Source organism: Antechinus flavipes, chromosome 1 (assembly GCF_016432865.1).
Source record: "Antechinus flavipes isolate AdamAnt ecotype Samford, QLD, Australia chromosome 1, AdamAnt_v2, whole genome shotgun sequence".
Taxonomy (NCBI): Eukaryota; Metazoa; Chordata; class Mammalia; order Dasyuromorphia; family Dasyuridae; genus Antechinus; species Antechinus flavipes.
Window position 1 is genome coordinate 368,932,110 of NC_067398.1, and position 8,051 is coordinate 368,940,160.

Consider the following 8,051-nt stretch of genomic DNA (forward strand, 5'->3'; position numbering starts at 1 on the left):
AGTCAAAAGAAATTCTTCCTTGCTCAAATGCTTTTAAAAGAAAAGTTCCAAGATTCCATCAATTATACACATAGTAGTTAACACAGTACAAAATAAAGCGAAGTGAAGCCTTGACACACTTCTATTTCTTTTTGTAATACATATGAGCTCTGGGTGTCTATCAGAATTCCCACTTACACAGGTAAATCAGTTCCCTAAATCTGGATCCCTTCCCCCAGCTTAGGATTCTAATGATATTCTTCAAAACTTGTGGCCTTCAACATCACGGAGAATACCATGTGTGTAAACAAGGCAGCAGAGAGGTCACTACTAACACTCTTGCTATCAGTATCTTCACCAAGGCTTACCAAATGGTACCAGGGAAAGAGAGGTTGAGTTCTTCTGCACCCTATTGTTTCAGTAAATAACTTAAAGATTTTTCTTCATCATAAGAAGCAGACAAGAAACAGAGTACATGCACTCAATGTGAAGTGGAAGGCAGACTCTCTTATACACCATTTCATATCTCCAGAAGCAGGTTCTCCAGAGCTCCTCATAGATTAGTTCTAAGCAGATTAAGCTGTGTTTGCTAAAAGGTTGTTATAATTTCATTTGAGTAAAATTAGAAATTTCTAGTCCAAAATTGGTGAGATATTAAGCATTCTGAAATGCCCTCTTTCTCCCAAATATTTTGTCAGCCACAATCTAGAGAATTGAGGAGTAAATGGTGATGGAAATTGAATGAATCACACTGAATCTCTCTTGTAATTTAATTCTGGAGCTAGCTTAATTCCCATTCTATCCAATTTCTAGTACAATTTCTATCCTGTGAGAAAATTTTACTCAATTGTGGGAATTGTGAGAGAACTCAAAAACAATTTTTTGAGCCTAGAACTGCATAGCTTAACAAAGTGGATCACTTCATACTACTTTGAGACCTTTAACTAAAGGCCTAAATTGTGCTAACTAAAAGAAGAAACCCAGCCAGATCCCAAGACTGATGCAAGAAGTTCACAAAATTATACACCTCTTTAGATATAGAGCCCATACTGATCTATCAGTTATTATTTCCATGTTCCTTTGATTGTATACAGATACTTGGGTGGGGAATCAGACAACTCCTTTTCTGATTTCAGGGGATTGTACCTGTTTACTGCTACCCCAACTTGAAAAGATCCTAATCTTTACCTCAATTAGATATGAAGTTAGCTGCTTTTATATCCTGGTTAATTGTTTCCTTTTAATTGTTTTTCATTTTTAAAAACATGTCCCTTCCTGATCCAGTGCCAAAGGTAGAGAAGGTAACTGTCTCAATTTGTTGGGTAATTGACATACATTGCTTGATAAATGGACATGTTCAGAAGCTCTAACCTTTGTTTCCTCAATCACTTCATCTTTCACCCGTCATGTTATGATCACAAAATTATTTTGCTTGGATCCAGGTTTCTAGGATCAGGACAGTACCTCTCTATATAATATATTGCAAATCTGATTATTTCTGATATTAACCAGATCTCCAAAAGGCAATGATGCTCAAATAAAAATTGTTTGTACATTTTCTTTAATTTTATTTCAGATGATAGAAACACTAGCCACTCCTTAAAGAAGAGATCTGTGGTTATCAGCAAAGAGATATGCCATTATATAGACTATAGCAGCTGTCCTTAGTAGTAGCCCTGACCACTCTGAGTGCCATCTATACTGCTTTCTTGCTCTGATCTAAGGTCATGCCCTGCTTTATATAGGACAAGAGGCCTGAGCATTGGAATTTCAAAGTACCAGACTAGGCAGCCACAAGTTTCTGCTGACGATCTTCTCAACCTTATTCCTTATCTACTAGGCTCCAATTCCTACTTGGTAAGAATGACTTGAAGATGCTGATCTGATAATAACTGTAGATGTCTTTTACAAGGATTCACTTAACAGTTGCTTTTCACACTGCCTTTTCTTAAGAGAAGTAAAGATCTAGTCAATGGGCAAAAGTCATTTAGAAAAAAAGATTTTGTCTTAATGTGAAGAAAATCATTTGAAGCTATCTAAAAGTGAGTTGATCGGTAACCTTGGAAAGAAGGAAGTTCTTGACCATTTTAGGTCATTGGTAAGCAAATGACAATGTTGAACCAAGTCCATCATGCTCCTTATTTTGCACTGCCATGAGCTATCAATCTCCTTTTATGTATGAGGTAATGAAAGTCTAGAGAAATTAATTGATTGTGGTTTAGTTCACACAAATAATCATAGAATTGTAATTCAAAACTAAGTTCTCTGATTTCAAAACCAGTGCTCCTTTCATTATATTCTCCTTTCCATGTAGAAGGAATTTTAATATATACCATTTGTATTTAACTTAACAATGCAAGGTTAACAAAACAAGAAGTGACTATGTTTTGTTGATAGATGAGAAATAAATATAGATACATGTACATCTATAAACACACATGTATGTATATTTTACATACATGTATGTGTACAGATGTATTTAAATATATCTATATTTATGTATCTAATCATCTTTGCAACAGTTCTCAAATAAGCCCCCTCATCTGCTCTGACACTGCTGCCACTTTAGTGAAAGAACTTATCGTCTTATGCCTTGATTATATCAAACAGCCTTTAGGCAGAAATGTCTATGATACTTCATAATCTATCCCCCTCCAACATTTCCAATCTTCTTACACTGTATTCCATGACACATTCTCTTAAATCTAGTAACACTGACCTCCTGGTCAGTGGGGAGGGGGAAGGGGGAGGAGGGGATCCACAGATGAAATACTCCCTCTCTTGCCTCTGGGAATTCTCTCTGGCTATCCCTCATGCTTGGAATGTTTTTCTTCCTCCACTCCTAAATTCCTTTAAGTCCCAACTAAAATTCCACTTCTTACAGGAAGTTTTTCTTGACCCCTCTTAATTCCACTTTATGTCCTATGTTAGTTAATTCCTATTTAACCTCTCTCTCTCTCTCTCTCTCTCTCTCTCTCTCTCTCTCTCTCTCTATATATATATAATATATATATATATATATATATATATATATATATATATATATAACTATTGATGTGAGGTAAATTAAGGCAGCTTGATGGTAAAGTAGATAGAGTTTAGAACTAACAGTTAACAAGCCATGAGTTCAGATCCTTCCTGGCTGTATGATCCTGTGACAAATCACTTAATCTCTTTCTGGTTCAGTTTCCCATCAATAAAATAAACACAATAACAGTATCTAACTCCTGGGGCTGTCAAAAGGGTAAAATGAAATACATAATAGGTAAAGTGATTTGCAAACCTTTAAGCTATCTATTATCCTTAGTTTAGTTTTTCCTTAAAAATTATTTAAACAAGAGATACCTTGTAACAAATACAATAGGGCATTGATGAAGGAGCCTTGATGATTTGGTGCTGTGTTTTAGAATTGGAAGTAAGTATTTATTTACCCAAATGCTAAAGTTAATATTAAATCCTTGAAATTTGCTTGGTTCCTGGCATTGGAAGTTCAGCCTGTTGATAGCATCATAATAAATAGATGTTCCTAGTCCTTTAAGTATAAAGTAGCTATGATGAGTTCCAAGGGCATTCTATTGGAAAATGAAATAAAGTTAGACAAAGAAGCTTCCCTGGGCTGAATAGAATAAAGATGTCCTCAATGCCTGTCGTTTTAAAGATCCTTCTGCTAAGACTAAATATGTCCTCTTTTGTTAGTTTTTTAAAAACCTGTGAGTATCTCATTTTGTTCCGATATGTAACCAGAGAACTAGCATGAGTCAGGCTAAAGCCAGTTTATCTGGAATTTAAAAAAAAACTAATATAATAAATAATATAATATACTAAATAACCAAAATGGGCCAATTAACACAGAAAGAACCAAAGTTGCAATGGACCAAAGTTCTTAATTTTGGTTCTGTTCTTAATTAGTCATATGATTCTTGGATAAGTCAGTTTACTAACTGGAACCTATCTCCTATAATAATATGCAGAATAGCTACTGACATTTTTATAGTACTTAGACATTTTCAAATCATTTTTATACATTTCATACATGAAGAAATCAAGTCAAAGATTGTTAAAGTTATTTGTGCATGGACACACATAGATAGTTTGGTATAGCAAGTTTCAGAAATGGAATTCTGAGAGGGCTGGATCTCTCTGGTTCCTTTGAACATGTTATAATTCTGTTTTACTAGGGCATATGTGTCTTCCCCTGGGAACTCTTTTCATCTTTGTTTTTGGTGCTTTCTTTGTTGTGTTCATGGTCTATCTGCCTCTGTGGGTTTCACTTACTATAGCTTTCATCTTGTATAAATCACAACATAGTTGGGAAAAAAAAAATACCTCACTATTTCTCAGCTGGGTGTGAGCATGTGTGACTGGCCATCTGGTCACATTCACAGCTACAGTGATGATGATCCCTTCTCTTTCTGTTTTTAATTCAGTACATGTCTTTCCTGGAGCAAGTTCAGCTGGTCAGATTCAATTCCATCTTTCTTGTCAACACTCCTTGGGGAAGAGACAGCAATTTGCCCGTTTTAACTTGTAGGACATGTCCGTCCTTTCATTTTTTCATGATCATGGATAACTAATCAGGTTGCCAAGGAATGTCATGCAACTTAATCACAAAGAGGCATTCATGAAGGAGCCTTGATTATTTGGTGCTATGTTTTAGAATTAGAAATAAGCACTTATTTACCAAAATGCCAAAGTTAATATTATATCCTCATTGTATCACTCTTGAACAACTGTTACAGCTTTCCCTTCTTGTAAGTCTTTACTCCTATGAAAATCACTTTATTAGTCCCTCCAAGAACAAGTTTCATAATGTCACTTTCTAGCTCCAAAACCTTTTCCTTACCTGTGGGATCATATCCAAATTCCTTAACCAGGCATTACTTATCTTCTATAACTAGGCCCCAATCTACTACTCTAGTCATCTTCCACTACTTTGAATCTCTATAAACTTTCTTTGCAAGCAAATTGGGCTACTCCTAGTATCTATTATAAGTTCTCACCTTGATATTAGGGGAAAGATCATTGGACTTGAAGTTAATGTAGCTGATTTAGAGTCCCCAGAGTCAATAAATACTTATATCATTTTAGTATCTTCTAGTTTCCTATCAAATAAGGGGCCTAGAATAATTATCGTCAAAATTCTTTCTCACTTAAAAAGTTCCATGATTTTGTCAAATTCTATAAATTATACCAAGTTGAAAATGCTCTTTACTTTTTTGACTACCAAAAAATTTTCAGTGCTTAAGCAAAAGAAGATATGAATATTCATTCCAAATAATTCCATTTAAGTAAGATGAGAGAAGTATTTCAATACAGTCTCATTTTACTTTTGTGGAAGCAAAAAAAAAAAAAAAAAAAAAAAAAAAAGCCTTTCCCACCCTTGGAAATAATAAGAAACATTTTTAAAGCATCCTAATCTAAAGTCTTTGGACTAATCTGATAGGTAAACTTTATCAAGTCTTTCCTTAATTATCACTTATGAAACATTTCCTCAAAAAAGGTCTAATGATTTTCTTTCAAGTATCTGTTTTTAAAAGTCCAAGGAGGAACTCTAAGTTTACTTTTGATGATATTTGACCTGATCCCCAAAAAAGCAAGGGACTTAGACAAATCTATAAAAAGCAGTCCCTATATTTTAACTATATTAAAGTGATGATCAAATGAAGAGAAGGAAGAAATGCTTGATTACTTCAATAAATTTAAGTGTTTCAAGTTCATCTTTGATGAGCATTTAAAAGAAAATTGTGAAAGCAAGGAGGGAATGAATAGTATTAGGAAAATGATTCACCAAGGCAGTTCAGAAAGTTAAGGGCTATTTGTTTTGTTTGATGAGGTAAATACTTAGCTGATCTTTACCTAAATTCTGAACCCTTGCCCAGATTTGACTGTGTCATTTTATGTATTATCGGGGAATGCTATAAATCATAACTTGCAAATCACTTCTACTAGAGAGATTCCAAGGGCACTAAGGGACTCTGTCAGTTTGGACTTTTATCTCCCTAAGCAAAAAATCCTTAGATTAGGAGAATTTGAATTAATACTTTGTTTTGTTTTTCTGGCAAGCTTGTACCCTTAATATTTTTTTCTTTGACATTTTGGAATTCTATGCTATTCATTATTTGTTCCATTCATTAGCAATTAATCATGCACAGCCTTCTAACATTTTTTCACATTGTAGTATCTCACATTGCTAAATAAATTTTCAACTATCTTCATGGCTAGATTGCAAAATCATTTTTCCAACGTTATATGTCTATTCATGAACACTGTACCTCAAAGGCTTTTTTTTGTTTTGTTTTGTTTTTTGTTTTACATGTTCTAGGAGCTCACAGTGTTAGTTATATTGATATTCATCCATACATTCTCCACATTCACTTAAGTGCCTATTGTATGTAAAGGAATTTGCTTTAAATTGGAGAAAAGCAATGTCCCAGTCAATTGCAATAGTTTCAGTAACTTAGATTCTTTAGTAAGAATCAAGAAAGCCATAGAAGCAAAAGGAAGGATATGTTATGGGAGAATTTTAACTCACATAATGGAAGAGGAAAGAAATAAGCATTTATATAGCACTTACTCTGTGCCAGGAATTTAATTAAGTACTTCACAATATTAACTCATCTGATGCCCACAAAAACCCCATGAGGTAGGCACTATTATGATCATTGTTTTGCAGTTTAGGAAATTTAGGCAAACAGAGGTTAAGTGATTTGTCCAAGCTCATATATCTAGAAAATATCTGCATGCAGATTAGAACTCAGGGCTTTTTGACTCAAGGCACAGCAATCTACTCATTAGACCACCTCATTATAAGGAATGCTAGAGATAGAAGACAACCCAGTTGTGACAGAACAAGGACACAAAAAAGGCAAGAAATAAAAGATACAACCAGAGACACTGTTGTCAGCTGAGCATGACATAAACTGGTCCTTAGAAGCTTTTAGGTTCCATATTGGAATGCAACAAGTCAATCTTAGTCTAGCTAGTACTTAACAAAATAACATTTCCCCATAAAAGGAGAAAGATATTTAATGAAGATATTCAGTTAAGATACCACTTTGATTCAATTCCTGGTACCCCTCAGGCTTCCATATTTCACTCAGTCTACAAAATCCCTGGGCTTCCTCTGTCCAATTGATGAAGTCTAGATTTCAGGGTTCCTAGTCAGGGAACCAAATAAAGAGGTTTGGCTCCCATAAATCCCCCTAGGATTTGTCACAAGGTAGGGAATTGTGGGAACCCCCCTTCTGGCAGTACAGAGGTCCTTCATAAAGGAATTTACAAACCCAAAAAACTAAACTGGTAAAAGAAGTTTATTATTGGCATTGAGAAGTCAGCTTTTGCTGTGCATGAATAGAAAGACTAAATTCCTTAGTGGCAAGGTCCTGACAGAGAAGTAAATTTTCTAATAGAGAAATCCCAACAAAGAGGTATAAAGTCTTGTTAATAAGTAAGAAAGATAAAGAGAGGGTAATGCTGAAAGAGAATATCATTTCAGCGGGCAGAGGATTGCTGCTATGTCAGGGATGGCATTAGGTCCTCTGCAAAGACTGAGCCCTAAGTTGGCTCATTTTATAATTGAGGCCTTGGCTAGAAGCTCAGGTTTGCTCTTGTTGGGGGCTTGGTGCATCTTGAGCTAGAATTAGAATAGGGAATCTTAGAATTGAATGAGTATCTCTAGGCTTAATCAGCAGTGAGTGTCATTAATGGGAGTGGTGCTCTATCAGGATAACAAAATGAAGCTGTTTGTCCTGTTTCTCTCAGTTAGGGTCTTTTACAGAGGCCAAGATTCAAGGAGACTTTCTCCTTGAAGGAGTTTTAGAGAGAGTTTTAGGATCCCGCCTTGTCACAATTGAGTTTTTATATGCCATTATATTTAGGAGGAAAGTTCACTCTCCTTCCTTCTGGTTAAAAAAAAAAAAGTTTACTTCCTATGAAAATCCTTTGTTGGGGTTCCAAGGAAGTCTTAGAAAATTTGTTATCTCAAAAGTTATCTCAAAAAAAATTTGCAATCTTGAACCCATCTCTGGGTCAAAGCACAAGGTTTATTATAATTATAATGTCAATTAAAGCGA